Source organism: Anastrepha obliqua, chromosome 1 (assembly GCF_027943255.1).
Source record: "Anastrepha obliqua isolate idAnaObli1 chromosome 1, idAnaObli1_1.0, whole genome shotgun sequence".
Lineage (NCBI taxonomy): Eukaryota > Metazoa > Arthropoda > Insecta > Diptera > Tephritidae > Anastrepha > Anastrepha obliqua.
Window position 1 is genome coordinate 126,715,487 of NC_072892.1, and position 22,964 is coordinate 126,738,450.

The 22,964-nt window shown below is 36.9% G+C and overlaps 2 protein-coding genes across 4 annotated transcripts in view; one reads left to right on the top strand and one right to left on the bottom strand.

Moving 5' to 3' along the window:
* The window catches only part of LOC129236034 (BTB/POZ domain-containing protein 6-B), a 42,461-nt gene extending 34,821 nt beyond the window's left edge, over positions 1-7,640 (bottom strand). Inside the window, exons 1-2 of one of the 3 annotated variants that reach the window (XM_054870208.1) lie at positions 7,519-7,638; positions 7,175-7,466 (exon numbers count right to left, since the gene is read on the bottom strand). The gene's annotated coding sequence lies outside the window, so the exon portion shown is untranslated. Of the gene's footprint in view, positions 1-7,174 lie in introns of all 3 variants that reach the window. The other 2 variants (XM_054870207.1, XM_054870209.1) reach the window with 2 other exon arrangements.
* LOC129236036 (transcription factor IIIB 90 kDa subunit) overlaps positions 1-22,964 on the top strand; it is an 89,055-nt gene that overhangs the window by 40,213 nt on the left and 25,878 nt on the right. The window lies entirely within an intron of this gene.

Sequence of the window (22,964 nt, forward strand, 5' to 3'; positions counted from 1 at the left end):
CGCTCACCTTGACTTTGACGATTTTTATTGAGTTATTGAGCCATTGAGCGATTGATTGTTTACCAATCCATAAAGACACAAACGTAGGTACATGCACAAGCTTTTGGTTATGCTAATTCTTGCCTTCTCTCTTTGATAAAACTTTATGCAAATGTATGATAGAAAAAAATCGCTCCTAATTCTGCTTCTAATGTGAAACTTTGTACCATCGAGAGGTTGTTTTTTTTCCCCCTTTTTTCTTTTTTTTTTTTTGTTAATCGCTGCCTTTCAGACAATCACATAATAACAAAGTCTCTTAACAATACTAATTTTCATGGCTTGTGGACTTTACTGATCGACTGGTATACAGGGTTGCCCACATTCGACGGACCCGACGGATTTCGATGACTCTTTGGGCCCATTCCAATCGGCGAGGCTTGTCCGCAGGCAACAATCTTTGCGTCAATTGAATCTTGTACGGGAATAATCAATACGGGAATGCAAATCAATGCGGCTGATTCGTTGTAAAGTGGTCCGAGCAATGCCTAAATGCTGAGAACGGCGATTTTGGGATGTCCTTGGCGACGCCTTGGTCGGTTTTGATTTGGCCTCTTTGGATTAGAAAGAGCATCACCTTTCGTACAAACGTTTAATGGTGTTCTTAGAAGGCGCACTTTTCACATTATTTAATTTTTTATACGCACGTTGAGTTTTCTCAATTGACTTCTTTTGTTGAATGTAAATTTCAACAATTTGGGAGCGCTCGCGTGGCGTGTACTGTTCCATGGTAAAAATTTGCTTGGACTGACGCTTCCAACGCGGTATGTCATTAAGCGATCTGACGTCTCTGTCAAAAGATACAGGGTTGCCAGATGGGTCTGTCGAATATTGGGAACCCTGTACGTGCATACCAGAGTTGTGTGAAAAATCCGTGCAAAGTCAGAGAGATGACACTACTGACGAGAATTGAGGTTATGTTTAGTTATTAGCATCTCTTGGAAGCGCACACACCAAGTTTCAGCCAGATCGGTCTATTTCTTTGTGTTTGGCGTTCGTTGGAGTCGAGCAAGTCGAGTGATTTTAATTTTTTATCACGACAACGCCCCAGCTCGCGCTTCAGCTGTTGCGGTCGCAAAAATTAATGGAAATGGCGTTAAAACTCGTTTCGCATCCACTTTATTCTCCAGTCTTGGCTCCATCGAATCCCTCGGACTACTATTTACTTCCCGATTTGAAGAAATGGCTGGTGGGAAAAAGATTTTACTCAAAAGAGCAGGTGCTTGCAGAAACGGATAGCTATTTTTCCGACTTGGACGAATCCTATTATTCGGAAGGGATCAACAAACTGGAATAGCAATAAAAGGAGACTATTTGGAAAAATAAAAAAGGTTTAACCCAAGCAATTAAACAGTTTTTATGTTTGCACAGACTTTCCCAACGATCCTCGTATGTTTATAGATAATATAGAAATAGCGAGATATTTGGTTAGAGGCTTAATTTCTATTTACTATAATAGGAATCTACAGGGTTTGATTGAAAAGTAATTAGCGCGGAGCGTCTGCCAAGCGATCAACCGAATCGGCTGGTAGGGGAAAATGATCGTTGGACCTTCGCCTTCCACTAGAAACCGGTCCCAGTTCGCTGGCAACAGCGGTGCAACCAACATCGCTCCGCGCGTGAAAACTGTTTTAAAAGTGGGTTAGGATTTTGCAGTGGCGAAAATGCAGCGATCGTTGGAGCAACGTTACTCGATCAAATTTTTCGACTCTCGAGACATCGTCCAGAAAGAGTTTGTACCTCCAGGAAGCACTATAAGCGTGGCATTTTATAAAGAAGTGCTCCTTCGGCTGGAAAACCGCGTCGCCCGGATTCGGCCCGACCTCGTCAACAATTGGACCCTTCATGATGACAATGCGCCGGCGCACACCGCCTTCCTCTGCACCTCTGCATTGGCCAAGATGGGGGTTCTGGTGCTTCCCCACCCTCCCTACAGTCCAGACCTGTCCCCTCCGGACTTCTTCTTGTTCCCGCGCCTGAAAAGAAAAGCCTCCCCTTCGTTTCGACCCCATCGAAGCGATCCAAAAAACTGTGACAGCCGAATTGAACGCGATTCCGGCGGATGAGTTTCAAAACTGTTTCCTGCAGTGGAAGGACCGCTACCAGCGGTGTGTTGACTCTCAAGGGTCCTATTTTGAAGAATATTAGTTGTATAAGGCAAAAGGTTTAATAAAACTGCTTAAAAAAAAATAAGGCTCATTACTTTTCAATCAAACCCATCCATCAGTCTAACTTCGATAGATTTTTGTCTATATCATACAGCGCGATCCCGCCTAAAACACTGGATCTGAGAACAAAAGTTTTGGCCAATTTTTACAACCTTAAGAAAATCAAAGTCCAAAGATGTGATATCACACTATCTTGGTGACCAATCCACTGGTCCCAGACGAGATGAATTGCGCACCGAAATGACGACGCACGAAATCCATTGTTTCATGCGATGCAGGGCAAGTAACCGCAATGGCCGTCTTGTTGGACACAAATGTTATGAGGTTCACGGACTTCAATTTCCGGAGTGAAAAAGTCGTTTATCATTGGCGCTAGCCTCGCCTTTGAGGAAGTATGGGCCGATGATTCCTCTAGCCTATAGGCCGCACCAAAAGGTTGTTTTCAATGGATGTAGTGGCTGTTCTTGAATGGGAATTCGGGTTGCCCTGCAGCCCAAATGTGGCGAGTGGTATTTTGTTTTCCACCCACCTTGCATGTCTGCCAAGCGTTCCCTTATGCGTCCCCTGGAGGTACAGGCAACTCCACAAGGGCGCCCTATGCTCCACTGGGAGTTAAAGGAAAACATTTATACATAGATATCAGCATCCATAGCACTACAGTTTGCTGCAGATCATTGCTTCCACCACTACGGTTCTCCACTCCGATCGATGCTCGGCTATGCCTTTCCAGTTTGCGATTTCCATTTTCCGCAAGTCGGCTGTGACCTTATCAACCCAGCTTTTGTTTTTTTGGGCTTCCTCGACCCCTCTGCCCAATCACTTGCCTATGGAACGCTATACTAGCAGCTCTTCATTTGGGCATTCTGTACATGTGCCCCTGCCGTCTGCTTCGTTGACTCTTTATAAAACATATTGCGTTTTTAATTTGAATCAATTTATAGTGGCTGAAATGACTTTGAGTTTTAAAAATTTTTTTTACCGGTGTTTTCTTCCACATATTTGAAAATTTTCAAGCTTTCGTAACTACATAAATTCTTATGTCTGCAACATATGTCACAACAAACTTTATTAGCTCATATTAGTATTGGAATAGAAATGTTATCCAAATAAAAACTATGTTTATCCTGTAATAACTCTGCAAGAGATATTGTGATTCAACACCTTGTGGCCTTTGGGGCCACGTGAAAGAGAAGGTCTACCCCAACAGCCCAGGGTCAATTCAAGACCTCAAAGATGGAATTCGGGACGCTATTGAGGACATGGGGCAGCCACTTTGCAATTCGGTTATGGAAAATTTCATGAAAAGGATATTGTCCTGTTAGCGTGGTGTTGGTGGTCATTTGCCTGATGTTATTTTCCACTACTAACGGCATACATTCCTCTTTATAATGAAATAAACATCGGAGCATTTATACTAAAAAATAGCATTTTTCTTTGAATATCAAAATAACACCTTTTATTGGAAAACCCTTTACATATGACTCGCTTTATAAACTTTCATATGTTCGGTGATCCAATTCAAATGCCAGCAATGATTTTTGCCACTGATTGATTTTTGATACCAATAACTTCCTTGCAGATCAAATGCCACGCTTGGCAAGTGCAGCACCTCTTACGAAATAATCAAATGTCTATTCTCAAGAATGTTATCCGAAAGCAATAACAATGAAATATAAACCATAAAAACCAATGCAGCTGTTTAAGCTGAACTTCTCCTCTAATTTGTTGGTGAGCTTCTTAATTTCCCCGCTACTTGCCCGACTTCAAAACGCAGCTAAATTTTTGTAAAAAAAAAACACTTTTTATGTGCTAAGGCACTTTGAACTTTGCCATTAACGGCATAAATAGTACAGCTATTAAAAAAAACTCACACACACACATTTGTTTATAATTTTGGTGTTTTATGCCCGAAGTGACGATTAATCCCATCACTTGCTCTCTGTATATCAACACACGCGGCTAAGGCGGCAGCCAACCACTGAGCAGAAGCTGTTAAAATTTCCCCTTTCAAGCGCAGCTACTTATCTGTATTTTAGCTTTGATAGCCTTATAAAAACTTATAATAAATTATGCATATTATTTTATGTATATATGTACACATTTTTGTAGCCATTTGTTGGACCATCAATACATAGTAAGCTGCTACAACAACAACAACCATCTATCCATAGTGGTTAGTTAATAGCGCCAAACAAGTTGGTTGGACAAATTTTTTAATGATATTAGCGTTTCTTAGCTTCGTCGTTTAAGCTCCAGTTTTTAGTAGAGAATATCTTCAGACCCGAAAGTAAGATAAACATATGTACTTATTTATATATGTATACATATTTATTTTATATATTTTTTTATAATCTTTTATGTTCTGTGAAGTAATTTGCTATCGCTGCTCAAATTGCTACTCAAACACTTTAATTAAAAAATCCTAATGCATCACTTTAATTCTAAATTATTATACCTGCACTCGTAGTCTATCATTTTTATACACAATGCCGCAAGTAAGTATCAATACTCGTATGTCTGTATGTATGTGCTTATATACATATATACACTTCTATGCACATAAAAGTATATCCGATTAACACCTACTAATTTTCATACCTAGATAAAAATAGCAACTAGAAACATTGGAATAAAATCCGATTTTATCTCTTCATTAAAAAAAAACTACTTACTAGTGGCAAAATATATATGTACATACATACATAGGTGCATATTTTCAAAAGACATGCCATAACAAAATATTATATATTCATAAATGGCGCCCTTTGTATAAAAAAGTGAGGACTTCTGAAGCTAGCACAATTTTTTTCAACACGATAATAAAAAAATTGTATTAATCCGAAAATATTATTTGAATTTCATTTCATATTCAGTTTCATAAATGGCTCCTTTTGTATAAAAAATTTTTTTCATCCCGATAATAAAAAAATTGTTAGCATTTTGCGCAATTTACAAATTGAATGGTGTTTCTCGTAATTTGGTGGAGTACTGTACTCTTTCAAACTGGTTCTTAGGGGTTTCCCTGGAGGTAAATGATGCGGTTAAATCGTGGTTTGTTTGCATTCATCTTTTTCTTATTATTATAAAATTCGATATTTTTCGATTTATCTTTTTTTTTTTTTTGTTCGCCTGCATTATTTATTTTATTTATTATTTAATATAGTTAATTGTTAACATGAGATTTAATTTTAACTGGTTATATTACACAATTAAGGCAACTAGCAAAAGTGGCTAGCGGCCTGAATTTTAATATTATTGTATTTTACTTTAAATACTTTATTTTGTATAATATTTTATTTGTTTATGTATTTTAATTTAATTTAAGTTCTCCTTTTACTTTTATTTATTTTATTTCTTAATTTTAATTTGTTTTATTTTACTGTACTTTATTGCATTTGGTTATTTTATTACCATTTTATTTTATTTGAAGTTATTGGAATGATTTTTAATTTAATTTAAATTATCATTATTTTAGTTTACTTCATTTTATTTTAAGTAAATAATCTTCATGATTTTTTTCCATTTTATTTCGGCCTATTTCTTTATTTTATTTGATTTGATTTTATTTTACTTTACTTTAATTTTTTTTTATATAAAGGGTGGTTAAATTTCAAGGCTCGATGTTGAATGTGAACTACACCTAAACGTCAACGACACCGTTGGACTTCTTTCTAACCCCCTTGGGGTTATTTGAAAGAAAAGGTGTACGTCGAGAAGCCAGCAACAATTCAAGACCTAAAGGATGAGATAATTCGGCACATTAACGGCATAGAACCTCAATTATGCGTCAGCGTCATCGAAAATTTGAACCATCGGATGGGGGTGTGCTGCCGAGGCCGATATTTTGTTCCATATGTAATTGAGCCATACCAATATTATCATAATAAAGAGAAATGACAATAATTCCCTCAAAAAATTGTATTTAATTCAAAACCAACACCGGCCCTTGAAACTTAACCACCCTTTATATTTCTTTATTTATTTCTCTGTTTTACTGATTTCTTATTTTTTTGGTTTTTATTTTACGTTGTAAATTCAAGAAGGCTTTATTTTATTTGAAGTTATCGGAAAGATTTCTAATTTAATTTAAATTTTCATTATTTTAGTTTACTTCATTTTATTTTAAGTAAATAATCTTCATGATTTTATTCCATTTTATTTCGCTCTATTTTTTATTTATTTTTTTTTCTTTACTTTATTATGTTTTGTTTTTATATTTTTTTCTTTTAAGTTTTTTTTTAATTTGTTTTTTTTTTTTTTATTTATCTGTTTTACTGATTTCTTATTTTTTGTTTGTTTTTACTTTACGTTGTAAATTCAAAAAAAAAAAAAGCTTAACTATTTTGTTCCATTTTATTTTATTTAAAGTTATCGGCCTGATTTGAATTTAATTTTTATTATTTTAGTTTACTTCATTTTATTTTAAGTAAATAAACTTCATGATTTTATTTCATTTTATTTCGGTCTATTCTTTTATTTTATTTTACTTAATTTTATTTTTTTATATATATATTTTTTTATTTACATATTTTTTTATTTATATTTTTTATTTATTTATAATATATTTTATTTTATTTATTTTCATTTTAAATTCAATTAAATTTCATTTAGTTTAATCGAAAATTTTTAATTTTTTTCTTTATCGCACATAAAGTCCGCATAGAATTTAATACCTGCACGTAAACGCTTACGTTTGTTTGATCGAAGTGCATTTCTGAGTTTTTAATTATTTAAAAATTTCTGCACTTTTCATGTTTGTTTACCCGCCTACAGTTTTCCACCTTTTTTGCTTCAATAGGACACTAATTGCCATTTGCACCACTTGTCACTGCCACAACAATAATAGCAACATCTAACCGAGTCAATATTTGGCGGTCGTAAACTTGGATTGTAAACTTCATACAAATGTAAATATTTGTAAACAAAAACAAAGCTGCATTTACATGGAAATGCTAATAACACCAACTAACCCGTTCGTTCCGCTTTACAATGCCTATCTGGGTGTATAGATTGAATCAAAATCGGTGTAACTAAATGCCCGACTGGTGTTGTCTGATCGACTGACGGACCGACCGACCGCCTATTCGCCGCTGCACTCGACGCACTTGACCACGTCTGCACGTCTGGGGTATGCAGGCGCGCACGCACTCGACCCGATTCGACACTGATTTTTTGTTTGGTTTTTCGATTTAAACTTGCTTCGACCGGCGCATGGAAGTCAGCTTTGCAGTTGGCGGCGCTCCGTTTTACTGCTGCTCTACACTATTTGTTTAAACATAAATTTGATGTGTATTTTTTTAATTTTATCATTCACCTTTGCTATGCGCTTCGAAATTTGATTTTAAGGCGATTGATTTGATCACGCCATCCACTGATCGAACACCAATCCAACGACTCGTCCGAGTCAACGTACGATTTCGTTATGAACAATGCTGAGATAGCAGCAAAATGTTGCTGACTTTTTCGTTGCCGCTGCGATCGGTGTGACACTGAAGTGTGGATTTGCCTTGAGCACGAAATTGTGCTGAGCTCAGAAACAGAGAGCGAGTATGAGTGTGTTTAGGTAACAGCGTTGCCAAAGCAGAAATATTTTGTTTAATTACAAAAAAACAAACGCATCGGTACGCTCGCGTAATACTCATTATTTACTGTTTGGCCACAGCAGGCAAAGAAAGCGGCGAAAAAAACCTTGATTTTGAATTGACTTTATCGTTGTTTTTGTTGTTTGTTTTTTTAATTGACTCGCCTCAAAGTCTGCGTTAAATTTTGAGTCAGCTAAATGCAATCATTGACACATCATTCATTTACTACGATAAATAGAAATAGGAGATATGATATTTGGCTTAAGGGGTCCCGGTGGTCTAGAGATCGAAAATTTAGGGTATTTTCAGAATTTTTTTTTTACAATAAAAAAATTAAAAACTATATTTACATTGTTTAGGCTTTTTATTTAACTTCTTTTATATACGAAAGTAGCGGCAGGCTGATCACCTACCCTGTCAGAAATCAAAATAATATAGATTAACGAAACTAACGCACGACTGAGTCTTGTCGAGGCCCTATGCTCCGAGAGGAGTGAACAAGGAAAAAAAAGTATAAAATGAAAAAAAAAATTTTTTTTTTAATTTTAATAATTTTAAAAATGGCGCTGAAGTTGACCTTCCCGAAAAATTGGGCCTGGACGGTGTTGTCCACTTTGACTCTTCTATTTCTCTGAAACACAAAAACCCAAAAAAATTATTAATAAAAAAACAAAAACAAAAATTTGACAAATGGCGCGGTTTTGAATTTGATACTCTAAAAATCGGTTTTTTTCGGTTTTTTAATCAAAAAAATACGAAATAATTGAATATGGTTCTAGTACGGGCGATAGCCATTGATGTTGTGAACAACATATTAAATTTTCAGACGATTCGGTTGAATAGTTGTTTTTTTTTTACCACAACACCAAGCCGAAAAAAGTAGTTTTGAAGTAATTGAGTTTAACATTTTGAGAGTGACCGTGTGACGAATCTGACTCTACTTGCTAAAACGGCTGTAGAATCGAAAATACTGGGAATATCCTTCCGAAAATTTGACAGTATATTCTTAAAAGCCTATTATTTCGAAATATTGAATAAACAAAAAATCGTTTTTGAAAATTCTAGACCACCGGCACCACTTAAAATAGAAATAGTTTCCCATCTAATTGTTGGCTCGTTCCTTTCCTGTTAAGAGAAAATCCGTTAACTGTTTGGAGTTTTGTTTTAAAATTTGCACGGTAAAAACAATGAAGCCGACCGCCGTAACCGAATGGGTTGGTGGGCGACTGCCATACGAGAGTGATATAAAAAGACGACTCTCAGCAGACAATGGCAAATCTCCGAGCTTATTTCTGCCATGAAAAAGCTCCGCATAAAAACCATTTGCTTTTCGGAGTGGGCCCAAAGCAACATCAAGACGCACGCCAGAAATAAAGGGTTTTCCAATAAGAGGTGTTATTCCCGTAAAAGATCAATGGTTTCGTTGCTTGTGTGGCACGTAGCGCCGTCTTGTTGAAAATAAACGTTGTCCAGATCAATACCATCCAAATCCGGTCATAAAAAATCGTTAATCATCTCTCGATAGCGCGCAATCCATTCACCGTAACTGTTGCTTCAGCTTCATTTACTAAAAAGTAAGGTCCAATGACTCCGCCGGACCTTAATCCGCACCAAAACGTCACACGTTGAGGATAGAGAGGCTTTTCAACAATAACTCTTGGATTTTCTGAGCCCTAAATCCTACTATTTTGCTTGTTGACGAAGCCACCGAGGTGGAAATGGGCCTCATCATGTAAGATGATTTTTCGATGGAATTCCGGATCATTTTCATGCATTTCAGTGACCCAATTAGCAAAGACACGACGTTGTTGATGATCGGCCGGCTTGAGTTCTTGTGTTAACTGGACTTTATAAGCTTTAACATCCAAATCTTTATGCAAAATACGGTGTAATGACGTTTGTGGAATGTCTTATTCCAAAGAACGACGAGGAATGGACAAACCTGGGTTTCCTTCAACACTTTCGGCTACAACAGCAATATTTTCGGCTGTTCTTGAGCGACGTGCACGGGTTTTATTCTTCACATCATTAACTTGCCCCAACAGCTCGAATTTTTTCACCAATTTCCGTATTGGGGTCCGACAAAGTGCTTCACGATGACCCAAAAATATTCGAGTTTTACGAACCGTCTCTGAATTTTAATAATTTCAACGCGTTGTTTAAACGTGTATCCTTCCATTTTTATTAATGGCATAGTTTCTACTTGTCAAATATCAAAATAGCGGGCTATTCAAAATAACACCTATTATTGGAAAACCCTTTAGCAGGAGTGTAGGCGCCAATTATTTATTTTTATTTATTTTTTAAAAACACGCCAACGAATTCATCGAATTCTTTTCACACTCTTAGAAAAATCAATCAAGTTGGTAATAATGTTAAGTGGCAACGCGACACAGTCAATAGTACAGCTGATTGGGAGCTCGACGACACGCATACGTCACGCTGCACCATCTAAGCAACCTTCTCAATTAGATGATTATAAAATTTGTTGCTTAGGCAGGTGCGCAAGCGTTTGTTTGCTTTGGTCTTTCGCGTCACTCTTCTTCGTGGCATCTCTCTTTCTGCTATTATCAATATAGTTTTTTTTTTCTTAATTTCTTGAATTAACACATCTACACTAATGCTAATTAACAAAAACACTTTTGCGAATCGTTAAAATTGTTCGGGTGCTCGCTGAGTTTTAAAGAGAAAGCAAAAGCTGGAGCGTAACAAAGTGAAAGAGCAGCGAATTTCGGCTGGCTTTCAAATGCATATCTCTCATTTTTGACCAACTCAAACCTAAAACAACAAACATTGCTGAAGCAATATTTGAGTGATTTTTGCTCGCAAAAAGTTCATAAATAAATAAAACTGCAATAAAAATATTAATTGTGAACGAGTTATTAAAAATTTTTAATACGTAGACTGTGATCTGCTGCAATTTACAAAGGTTTTCTGATATTTCCACTAATGTTAACATTTGATTTTTGTGATGGAGGGGCGAACATGGATAATATCTGGTTTTAAACATGATGGCGGGAATATTGAAGCCTTAGATGAATTTGACAGAATCAGCTTTTGAACTGACTTCTTTTTGGAAGCAATAAACAAATTTACTCACTGACTGCTTAAGCAAGGCAGTCTTGTGAGCGAATTTACCGTAATACGCCATTCTCTCACTTGCTTGCCCAATTGTTACGTCTGAGCCAAAAGTACTCCCACGGCTGTTGGAGTCAGATTCTCTAAAGCCCAATTAGCGAACAGCGCTTGAGCTGGCTGGGCCATGCCGAGGATGCTGAACAGAAGTTGCAGCAAAGAAGGTGTTCAGATGGTCATATCTCCGATGGAAGAACCAACTCAAGGGAGCCCTATCATCGCTTGGTGTGACAAATTGGAGAAGGCGCGTGCAAATATGTACGCATGGAGAATGTAAATCCGGGTTGTTACGGTATCGTAGGACTGTTAGGCTTTGGTTTTTGATCTTATGGGATTGAATGAAGCCTACACTGTTCCGAATGATGCCGAAATTCTCCTATCTCGTGGGTGGCACAGCTGTAGGCACTGCTTCATCGGTCACAGATTCAATTATCTCTATAATGTAGATGTTTAGCCTCGAAAACGTGAAGGAATCGAGTATTAAGATAGTGCTAGTTTAGCTTCAAGGTCGTAAGGTTCGCACACACCAGTTTGTATATTGCGGTTAAACACATTTTGATACATTTATTGAACTTTGTGGGGCGGGACATTTTGAAAGAGTTGCTCTTATTGGGAGAATTTTATTAATGCAATGTGTTAGAGGATGCGGCGTGACTTAAGTTGGCTTTAAATTTTACCACTTCATAGGCCCTTTGAGAGGAGTAGCGATCAATTCGGCAAAAAAAAGCGCATCCTACATACATACAGCATACGTACAGGCTGAATGGGGGTTACTGACAATTTGCCGACAAGATGGTCACGAAGATCATAAATTTAACTCCGCGCCGGTAGGTTGGTGAAAAGAGCCATCAACCAAATATCAATAATTTCAATAAATAAAATATAGCAGCAGCTGTAGCTTTACCAAAATTGCAGCTACAAGTATGTAATATGAAACTTGGAGTGCATCAACTAAACAACCCAACGAAGTATTCCGGGCTGTCGAACTTAATAACAGTCAAAGGGGTTAGTTGATTAAAAAAATATCTAAGACTTCTTAAGTTAAGAATTTTTAGCTCTGCTGCTGATATAGAGCATCGTTTAGCTCTTTGAAAATAATTTTTCTGTTTCAATATTTGTAAATTTTAATGCATCTGAGCACAAGTGCGGCCGCTTTTAGAGGTTTTTAGTGATTTTATTAAATTTGCTCATAATTAGACGAAAAAAGGTGGGTTTAGTAATTTTAGAGTAAGAAGTAATTTTGGAATTTTTGTTTCTAAATTTTTATTTAACTTATTTTTTTTACTAAATTTTTACTTTTAATATTTTATTTATTTTTCATTTTGACTTAAACTTTTTGTTTAATTTTGTTTTTCATTTTGATTTAAATTTTTTTTTTTATTTCTTTTGTTTTTATTTTTTATTTTTTTTTTTTTCTATTTCATTTTTTATTTTAAAAATTAAATCTTCACAACCCGGTAACCAAAGAGCGACATATGTTAGCATTAAATGCCATAATCTGTTAAAATTTCAGCTGCTTAATACCTAACTCAAGTACCATACCTTCTCTCTTTTATCATGCTATCAACTGCTTATTTGCCTGATTTCTTTGATTCACTTATTTACTCTAGTATTTTTCGCTCGGCAACTAAATTTCTTCAGTTTTCTCTGTTACACTCGTAACACAAATTACTTACAGGAAATGTTAATAAGCGAAGCTATTATCGCCATCAGTTTTTACATAATTCTCCTTTTGCCGGTTTTACATTAGCATAGTTGCTCTCTCATATGCACTGCAGGTAATCATTGTATAGATACGTATGTATTGGTTGAGGTGTATAATGTGCGCTCGATAGTCTTGCAAATCAGTTAAAACCTTGATTTAGTTGATATCGCGTACAATCAACCCCATCATATAGCATTTGTGGTTGTCTCTTTTGATTTTCTAGAGTAGGGTATTTCAAGTGCGAGTTTCGTTTTTAAATTCCATATATTGTTTTCTAACATTTTTATTATCTGCTGTTACCCTCATAAATTTACAAAATAAAACAAAAATAATTGAACTATATTTCTTAGAAGACAAGAAGGTGTTTCGATTGCACAAAAAAAAAAAAAAAACAAAAAAAAATGGCAAAAATCGACGCGATTTTTGAGCACTACAAACTTGACCTTTATTATTATACCAAAATTTAATGGGCTATATCACTGCAATACAAAATTTATCTAAAAAATACTGGTTATAAACTATTAATAATTTGCTTTTTGTTATAAATTAAATTTATTTTGTATAATATTAATTGCCTAAAGTTACCTAAATATAATCTAGAAGTACATATATACCATGAATAATATGAAATGAATGAATTGTGGCATAAAATCGTATGCTTTTAATTGCCCACAAAATTAAATGCGCTCCAAACGCAGAGTTTCTATGAAATAAATGTGTACCTAAAGGGTTAAGATTTGTATTAGAATTAAAGCGAAAAGTTTAATTAAAATTTATTAATCTTCTAAATTTGATTGAAACGAATTAAATAATTTAAAGAAGACTAGACTTAGTCTCACTTGCGTATAAATGAAATAAATAAATAAAAATTGAAAGTTGAGTTTTAAGTATGTAAATGTAAAAGCTCGAAATTATAATAAATAATCCATTTTAAGGCAATTAAATTCAGCGTTTTCCATTTATGTAAATTAAACCATGAAATTGAAATGCATTAATTTTCAAGTTATTAATTATTGCTACAATATTAATTTCATGTTCATTTATAGTAATCCTTAAGAGATCTTGTAAGTGTTCATCCGTCAAATTGTTGTTGCTACTTGATTGCGTGAAAGTCTGGTATCCATTGATTTCCATTACAGCAAACCAATAGCGTCGGTATCACTACTTCAAAGATTACGAGTTATATATTTATTTGTAATTTCCCCTTTCGCTCTCCCTCTCAATTTACGGATATATGTATCATAGTAAGTCTAACTGTAGTTATTTTAACTCTCTAACTATGTATACTCTCTGGTAGTTAGTTAGTTTTTGAAGTGACTTTGAATAATAAAGAACATAACCTAAGCGCTACTAACTTATTTTTATATTCCTAAAAATAATTAACTTACGCTAATGTATGCGTTAAAGCAGCGCAGTTTTTGTTGTGTACGTGCGAAAGTAGGAACCTTTGAAATGGCCAGCTCTGATTCAATGGCATATTGTTTGCGTTGCCTTGGTCATTTTATGCAGCTAAGCACGCATTTTATTTGTGCTCTCGCGCTGCGTAATAGATGTCAAAAATAAGCCTTACACCTTTATATTTGTCACTGCTGAGTCGACAGAGTCATCTAATTGTAAAACAGATACATTTTCATTAGATTTAAATTTTTGTGTGTAATAAATCCAGTATTTAAAAGGTGTTGACTGTAGTTAGTTGACTGGATGTTGAGTCACTTCGATTACGCCGAGAGAAAATACAACACCATTTCGCTGTTCGGTTGAAGCATAACATAAAGAGAGAGACTCCCACAATGTTTCAGATTGACAGTAATGTTAGCTGAAAATATCAAATGGCGGTTGGTTTTCTTTAATTCTCCGAAAACTTTTAGCAAGGTTGAGTTAGGTTGGTATGGTTGCCCAAGAAATGAGCACACTTGGACGAGGGAAGACGGATTCGTCCTTTGTGTTACCATTATGAAGGAGGTGTGGTGAAAAAGAAAGAGCGATGGGATGCAGGGAGAGGGCGGCGAGAGGTAGTGCTGGGATGGTTAGCAGGGTGGGTTTATAGTGTCTGGATTACGAACGACGACTGTGCTGCGTTTGCGTCAACCGCTTTGTGCTGCTTATGAAATTCATCAGATTTTTAATGTCAGCGCCAGCTATATCAGCAGGCGTAGCAAAGAAGTAAGAGCCAAGATGCCTGGATCTTAGCCCCGCCAGACCAGGGCAGCTAAGAAGAAGGTGATGAGATGATTCCACCTCATCCTCCATACGTCCATCGCAAAAAGGACTTGAGGTGATTCTAAGTCTCACAGCATGCATTCCTCGCGCATTGTGACCTGTGAGAAAACCGACGAGATTCGAGTGCTGATATTTTGTCACCCTCAGAAGCTCGCCCGAGCGCCCTCGGTCCATACGTGGCCAGAAGGATTTTGCGACCTTACAAGCTTCGAAGAATTCGGACTCAGTCGAAAGTGAGGTCAGGCATTCCCTGACAAGTTTCGAATGCAATGTCACTGACCCGATAGCCCTTATTGCTGCTTGGCTGTCGGAATAAATATTTACTTTCCTGACTGTTAGTACCCATGTGAGCAGCCAATCAGCTGCCTCCTTGACTGCCTCTGCCTGGAACACACTGCAGTGGTCCGTTAACCTGAATTTGAGTCTGATGGAGAGCACCTTGCAAAAAACTCCTCCGCCAACCTTTCCTTCCAACTTCGATCCATCCGTGAACAAGTTCACCAGACCCTGTCCCCAAGTGTAGCCCCCCGTCCACTCTTCCCTTGATGGCATATGAGTGGAGAAGGTTCCGGTTGGACTAAGCGAGGGTATACACTGATCCGTTGACAGGGAGATGAAGTCGAAGTTTCTAAGGATGCTTGAGTGCCCATAAGTGAGGTTGAGCTTCTAGGCCGAGCCCCTCAGTCTGATTGCGGTACGTGTAGCGGCAATTCTGCCTGCGATGCCTTCGGGTACCACATTTAACATTGCGTTGAGCGCCAGAGTAGGAGTCGTTCGAAGCGCCCCACTGATTCCAAAGAGTACCGAGGTAATTCTCAGAGATAACTCTCTCTAGTTTCTTAACCAATGTCGTCCTCTCTAGTGAGTTCCACCAGACTATGACTCCATATAACAAGACAGGCTTTACAATAGTGTTATATAGCTAAAAAAAAACTCTATTCTCTCTCACCTTAATATTGGGTTTCCATGTAACCTTGCTGTCAACGATAATACCTAGGTACCTCACCGTGTCAGAAGGCTTAAGAGGAGCGCCCCCTAGTGAGGGAAGTTGAGCTCTGGGTATTTTATATTTCCTCGTAAATAAGACGAGCTCCGTCTTTAGATGATTCACAGACAGGCCGCAATCCGTTGCCCGTCTAACAACTACGTTCAGATATCCCGACATCAAGTTGAACAGAGCACTTTTAGCAAACAAATGCTAGTTTACCATTTAGAAGTGATTGTTTTAAGTTTCTCTAGTGGTACAGATTTTCCGAAAAAACTTATGATTTTAGTGCTTTTTATTTCACTTGAAAATAGCAGCTTCTTCTCCAATTTTTATAAAAGTAAGGACCTACAGTTTTAGGCCGAGAAATGGTTTTTTCTGAGAAGCTTTTTCATGGCAGATATGTACTCGTAGTTTTGCCATTGCCTCTTATTAGAGAAATTCGCCTTTTTCATTTGTTATTTCATATTCAGCTCGATGCCCAGCCGACTGGCGGTGCCACTCACCAACCTTATCAGCTATGTCGGCCGGATAGTATCTAAAACCAAACACCCTTTAATAACGGAAAATCAATTTTTTTTAGTGTCTACGAAAATTTTTATATCCTACAAATTTAATTTGCTGGCTGACTTTTGAAGTTGAAATTTACATCACAAAAACTGCCAATACTTTCAATTGCCTGCTCTCGAAGAATTTTTTATCTTAATCAGTAGTCAATATTAACCTTCATAGTTGAATGCAAAGAGAAATATGCAACTTTTTCGTAGCTTATTTGTTAACAGAATTAAGTTTGGGTTTATTTCACATTTTTTATACCTAACCTAAATGAGCAAAATTATTTACAACTTTCCTTGGTGCGACATAACTTCGTTCAAACTATTGGACTTGAACTAAATTGAACTATCGATTGGTTGTATTTATAATAGAAGAACATAATTTTATATATATATATATATCGGGTATTTTTTTAAGAGCTTCAGAACTTGAAATGATAAAACGAAACAGAAATTTTGTTGGTATAAACATTTTTGTTTTATAATCTGGTAGATAATTTCATGGCATTTATTTTTTTAATACGATATCCCACATATATCCACCGCGGCTGCTAAGTTACGTGCTATGGTTCATTCGATCAGTCCGATTTTTTACAATTTTTTTCAATAAATCTGAATAATAAATCTTTTAGGTTGGGGATTAAGTTCGTAGCGTTTTCAACGAAGATTTTTATTTGAATAAAAACAATAATTATATCAGTTAATCTCTTATATATTCGCCGTTGCTGTTTACAACCTCTTCCCACCTCTCGACGAGTTTTTCGATGTCGTTCCGCTAAAAATCGCCTGGTCTGATGTCAAAGCAGTTTTTGAGCCACTTTTCAAGGACCTCTTTGTTATCGAGGGTAACGCCCTTCATATGGTTTGACAGGGAGTGGAAAAGATGGTAATCGGTCGGTGCAAGGTACGGAGAATACGGCGGATGCTGAAAGACTTTGCATTCGAGCTCTGGGAGTGCGACTTTGGCGACTTGTCCAGTATGGGTCCTGGCTTTGTCATGAAGGAGTATGATTTGATCATGTCGTAGTGCACCATGCCTTCACAGTCCCACCAAACACATATCATGATCTGCTTTGGATGAGGATCCCGCTTGACTCTCGAATTTGGCGTATCTCCTGGCGCCACCCACTCCCGTCTTTGCTTCATATTGATGTACTCGTAAAGGCACCATTCCTCATCTCCCGTGACGATGCGGTACAAAAAGCGCTGTTTATGACTGCGTGTTGCTCGATGGTGGACGAGATGCTGAGAACCAATTTAAAGGCGACTTTTCGTTGAGCTCGTGGTGCACCCAGGTTCCCACTTTGAAATAAATTCCATTGAATAAAGGTGATTGAGCATCATTTTATGATCGCAGCTCATTTTTTCGGCCAATTCACGACTGGTGTGGTCGTTCTCTTTCGAAAGTGATTTGAGACATTTTTCATTGAATTCAGAAGACCTACCGCTGCGGGACGTATCATCGACGTCAAAGTCGCCATTTTTGAACTTTGCATTTCCGTGCTGTAGACTCGCCCACGACACCTTTTCCATGCACGTCGCAAATGTCCCGGGCTGCTTCGGCATGTTTTTGTCCTCGTTGAAAAGCAAAGAAGAGCAGATGTCGAAAATGTTGATTTTTGCCTCCTGGGTATTCCATTTCTAAGCCACAAAACTAATAAAAAATTAAATAACTCAAAAATAGAATTAACATAGTTTTGCGAAGCAAAAAAGGTTCTATCCATTGAATACTTACCCTTTGCCAAACAGCAAAGAAATCGTTGTAAAATAAAAGAAAATATAAAAACGCTATGAACTTATTCCCCCAACCAATAAATGAGCCAAATCAGCGAAAATGCGATGCTAGTGACGGTCATTTGGCTCCAATTATTTCACGAGCTGTATTTTATAGGCACGCAAGCCAAGATCCTTACGTAAAATTTTTCACATAGTCGACGCACAAAGGCCAACAAGTTGAGCACGACTACTAGTCGACATTTCGGCGTCTTCTTCAACACTTCACTCTATGAATTTCGTGAACAGATTGTTGTTTTTGTTTGTTCAAAGTACAAATTGGAAGCCTTGTTCTGGCGCTAAGCGATTCGTGATAACTTGCCAAACTTTACAGAACAGAAATGTCAACACGGTCTGCTATTCTCAGCTGTAGAACCAGCATTAACGATATCGATAGTTCTCATGCAGCTAAAAGAACACCCGCTACTTATATTGTATATATTGAGGAGACGAGAAAGTGGCGCATTACTTTCAGTTTCTGAACTACTACAAATCGCATTCCACTTTTTCCCACAAACAAACAAAAAAAATGTTTCCAAATTTATTGCTACTTAGCAAACTCCATCAGCCTGAAACTGCAAGTTACTTTTGCTGCTTATTTACAGCACTCAATCTACAAAGGTCGTCATCAATTTGCAACAAAACTGTTGACTGCTTCTGCGATTTTATTTTTATTTTTTTCAAAAGATTAGGAAAAAAATTAAAACTTTTCCCACTACAGCGCACGAAAAAAGATGGAGTGTAGTGAAAGAAGGAAGTTTGGACGTTGAACACAAATTTTACATGCGCGCAAATTGCTTGTGGTGTTCGTGTGTGAGTTTGTATTGTGCGTTGCTGGAAACATATTGCTACAGATTTTCTGGCTGCTTGATGCTGCTGCAAACGACACTCATGACAGACGAAGCCTGCTGGGCACTTTAGCTCACTTAGCGCCAAAAGTTCATATAAGTAAATGCATTTTTATTGCCAGTGACACAGCAAGTCGTTGGTGTCTTCGGTTGCTGACTGGCTGACTGGCTGGCCGACTGGCTGACTAACTAAGTGCGCCTGCCATGCCCAGCTACTCATTCACACAACTAAGGTTGCACTATATCGAATTGTACTAGCATTCAATGTCCGCCGGCGTACCGTTCATTTCACATATTGTTACGTTTTTTTTATATATTTCCTTTTTTTTTGAGTTGTATGAATGTGGCAGGCGTCTAGTTAGCGCTGCCAGTCGCCAGAGCCTTAGCGGTGGTGGCTAGTGCTGGAGTAGCGGCTGTGTTTGTCAAAAAGCATGTCAAATGCTTGACATACTTTGAGGCGCTCAAACTCGCATTTAGTCACTTTTGTAAGCGGCTGCGCTGCAACATTTTCATCCATCCACCACTAACTGACTGCAGCTGCTTCCTTTTTTCTCAGTCGCGTGGAAAAATGTTTTATGACTTCCATATAAGATGGAGAATATTCTGATTTGCAGCGGCGAGTGTAGTCGTTTTTGCGTATATGTATGTGTGTGTGTGTGTTTTTATAAGCATGTGATGAAATTGTAAATGCTATTTTAAGCATTTCTATTTCCTAATGGCTTTTTAATGCTGCCACTTCGCCACTGCAGCACTTGCCTTGCTCACCGCGTGCTTTTCGTCTTCTCTTCATTTTCTTGCATCACCATTTTTTATATACATACATACATCACATGCCACTGCTGCTGATGTTGCAATGCCACTTACCCGCTTATAATGATTTTTGTATAAAATTTGGTCGTAAATTTGCTAAATTTTCTCAAATTGCTATTGCATAACATTTACGCCTGCGTTCGACGAATTACCAAGTTTTAACTACAATATTTTCTGGTTTTATGTTCTTATAAAATTGTAGTGAATTCTGCAACAGAATCCATATAACTATTATAAAAACTCCAAACTTTGTAAAATATTCACAAAAAATAAAAAAAAATTTCATTAAAATTTCGTTGTTTTTATGCAGAATTTTTAGAAAAATTTTCGGTATACACTTTTATGGTGCATTCAATATAAGTTTAACAAAATGCAAGTTTCACTTGAAAATTTCTTTGATTTTTGACTTTTTTTGCAGATATTAAAATTTTCTTAAAAACTAACTACATTAAAAAGTGCGTGTAGCGTAGTACATTTAACAGAAGTGAAACTTTCGATGCAAACTAAGAAGGAGGGAAAGAGAGAGAGACCCGAGAGAGAATGAGAGAGAGCGAGAGAGAGCGAGAGAGAGAGACAGAGAGATAGAGAAAGAATATACATCTAAATAAATTCACAACATTTGCAGAGAACACAAATAGATAAAATTTACAAAACGCGGAGAAGGGTCGACAGGTGTAGGTAAACTCCGAGGATTTATCACCCGCCCAAACGCAGCGATTCCCGGATCGCAGCAACGGCACAAATTACCGCAAGGCAATACCAATAAATGTGACGCCGGAATGGATATCACTTTATAGTACGCACAAGCACTATTCAGGAAACGGAAATAAGCGCCAAAAAGTAGACACCAAAAAAAAAACGCCAAAAAAAAATTGGGACCAAAAAACGCCCCAAACAGTAGGCACCAAGAAAATATAACGCCAGAAAGTAGGCACCAAAAATATATTTCCTTCAAGTTTGCGCCAACAAACAAGCGTCAAAAAGTAGACAGTGTTATTTTTCACTAGAAATTAGTAACCACAAGGAAGAACTCAGGAAAAATAGCTTAAAGTGTATCTAAGATATATATAAGGCATAGCTCTCTCTCTCCTTTTCCTCTACTTATATATCTTTTTTCTCTCTCGCGGAACGAAAATGCCCAAAACGTTGCATGGCCTTGAAATTTTACTCTCCGTTCTCGCTCGTCCATCGACGCCTAAGAAGTTTCACTTCAATAAAATATGGAAAACGAATGGGCTTGGTTTAAGGTTTAATTCTTTTAATCGCTACTTCACTACGTATTCGTATACTTGGTTGTTTAATAAGTTTTTGCTGTTCAATCAGAGACGGCATTGTTATTATCCAAAATATGTTTTATTTCAATCTGTGAATTCATTCTTTGTTTACAAGCCGTGTAGCATCGACGTGTCACAGTATTTTCTACAATGGAAAAAATCAAGTATCGTGCAGTGATTGAAATTTCATTACTGGAAGTTTAAAAGCAAAGGAAATGTAGTAACGAATGTTGAAAGCGTATAAGAACTTTTGGCCATCAATTAGTACAGTAGAAAGATGGTTTGCTGATTTTCAACGTAGCCGTAAAAGCCTGGAGATGATCCATGCCAAGGACGTCCAAAACCAGACATAAAACAACAACACCAGGAATCATAAAAAAAATACAGGATATCGTATTGAAAAATCGTCGAGTGAGTGAAAGAGATTTAGTGGAAACCCTAGGCATCTCATTGGGTAGTGTAAGCAATATTTTGACTGAAGGATTGGGTTTGCGTGCACAATAGGTACTGCATTCGCTTACAATGGAACAAAAACACATTCGAATGCGACGTTCTCAGCAAGATTTAGAGCGTTTCAGTGCCAATCAAATGGCGAAAGAACTGAAAATATCTGACCGTAAGACTTGCCGCATACTGAAAAATTATCTCAAAGTCAAGCCTTACAACATCCAAAAGGCGGATGATCTCACATTAAGGGGGGAGCCTGGTTTATAAGGTCAAAAAAATCAATTTTTTTTTCGTTTTATGCGATTCCTAATATATTTCAGAATATTCACACAAAGTTACAGAGCCTAATTCTCAATATTTCCGTAGATACAAAGCCAAAGGTAGGCGAGCGTTAGGTAGTTACGCTGTGACCGGACAGCTATAGTACAAACTTTACCTTCTTTTCTCGACTTTTCATTTTTATGATTTCTTTGAATGAAAAAAATTAATAAACCTTTTGAAATGAATCATAGCTTGCTCCCTTCAGTATTAAATTCTCTTCTATTTCAACTAACAAAATAGATAAAAAAAAAATTTTCAAGATTTTTATACCAAGTTGAAGTGAATTTTTTTTTATAGAAAGGCATTTTTTCTTTAAAACCTCCAAAAAGTTGAAATTTTGGAATTTCTCTCAGGTTTCTTAGTTCATCTAGAATAAAAAATCATGATAATTAGAAATCCATTTGAATTTTTTGTTTTAGATAATAATTACGAGCTGTATCTTGTACGCCAGTTGGAAACTCCAGCGTTGCAGCGCTCTACTAATTTCTATGTTAAACATTTTTTTCAATTTATTTTAACCAGTACAAAAATTTTTTATACTTTTTAAATGTTCATTAAAAGATAGAAAAAACTGCAGTGCTAAATTAATTTTTCCTTAAAAAAAATCGCAAAGAGATGCAATTTTTAGACCTCATAAACCAGGCTCCCCCCTTAAAGCTTGTTGCTGCTCAGACTTGAGGGAGCGGAGGAGTTGCTTCGCTTGACCGAAAGCGGTCAATTTTCGAACATTGTGCTTACTGACCAGAAAATTTTTCAAATTAAACAATTCGTAAACTCCCAAAACGATAGGGTTTATTTAACCGACCGTTCATACGAGAATTTGAGTCATCGATTGGTCACCAGTGGGCAGCACCCGTCACAGATAATGGTTTCGGCCGCTGTAACCGTAGATGTACGCTCTCCAATCGTTTTCATCGAGCTTGGCGTCAAGGTAAATGCAAAATATTATCAGGAAAGTATTCTGGAGGTTGATTTGAAGCCGTGGGCAGACAAACATTTTGGTAGCAAACCATGGGCGTTTCAAAAACAAACTTCCTAGCTGCATAACTTCAACACAATGGCTCAAAAAATCCACCAGACACGCATCTGATGAATTACTGCCTTTG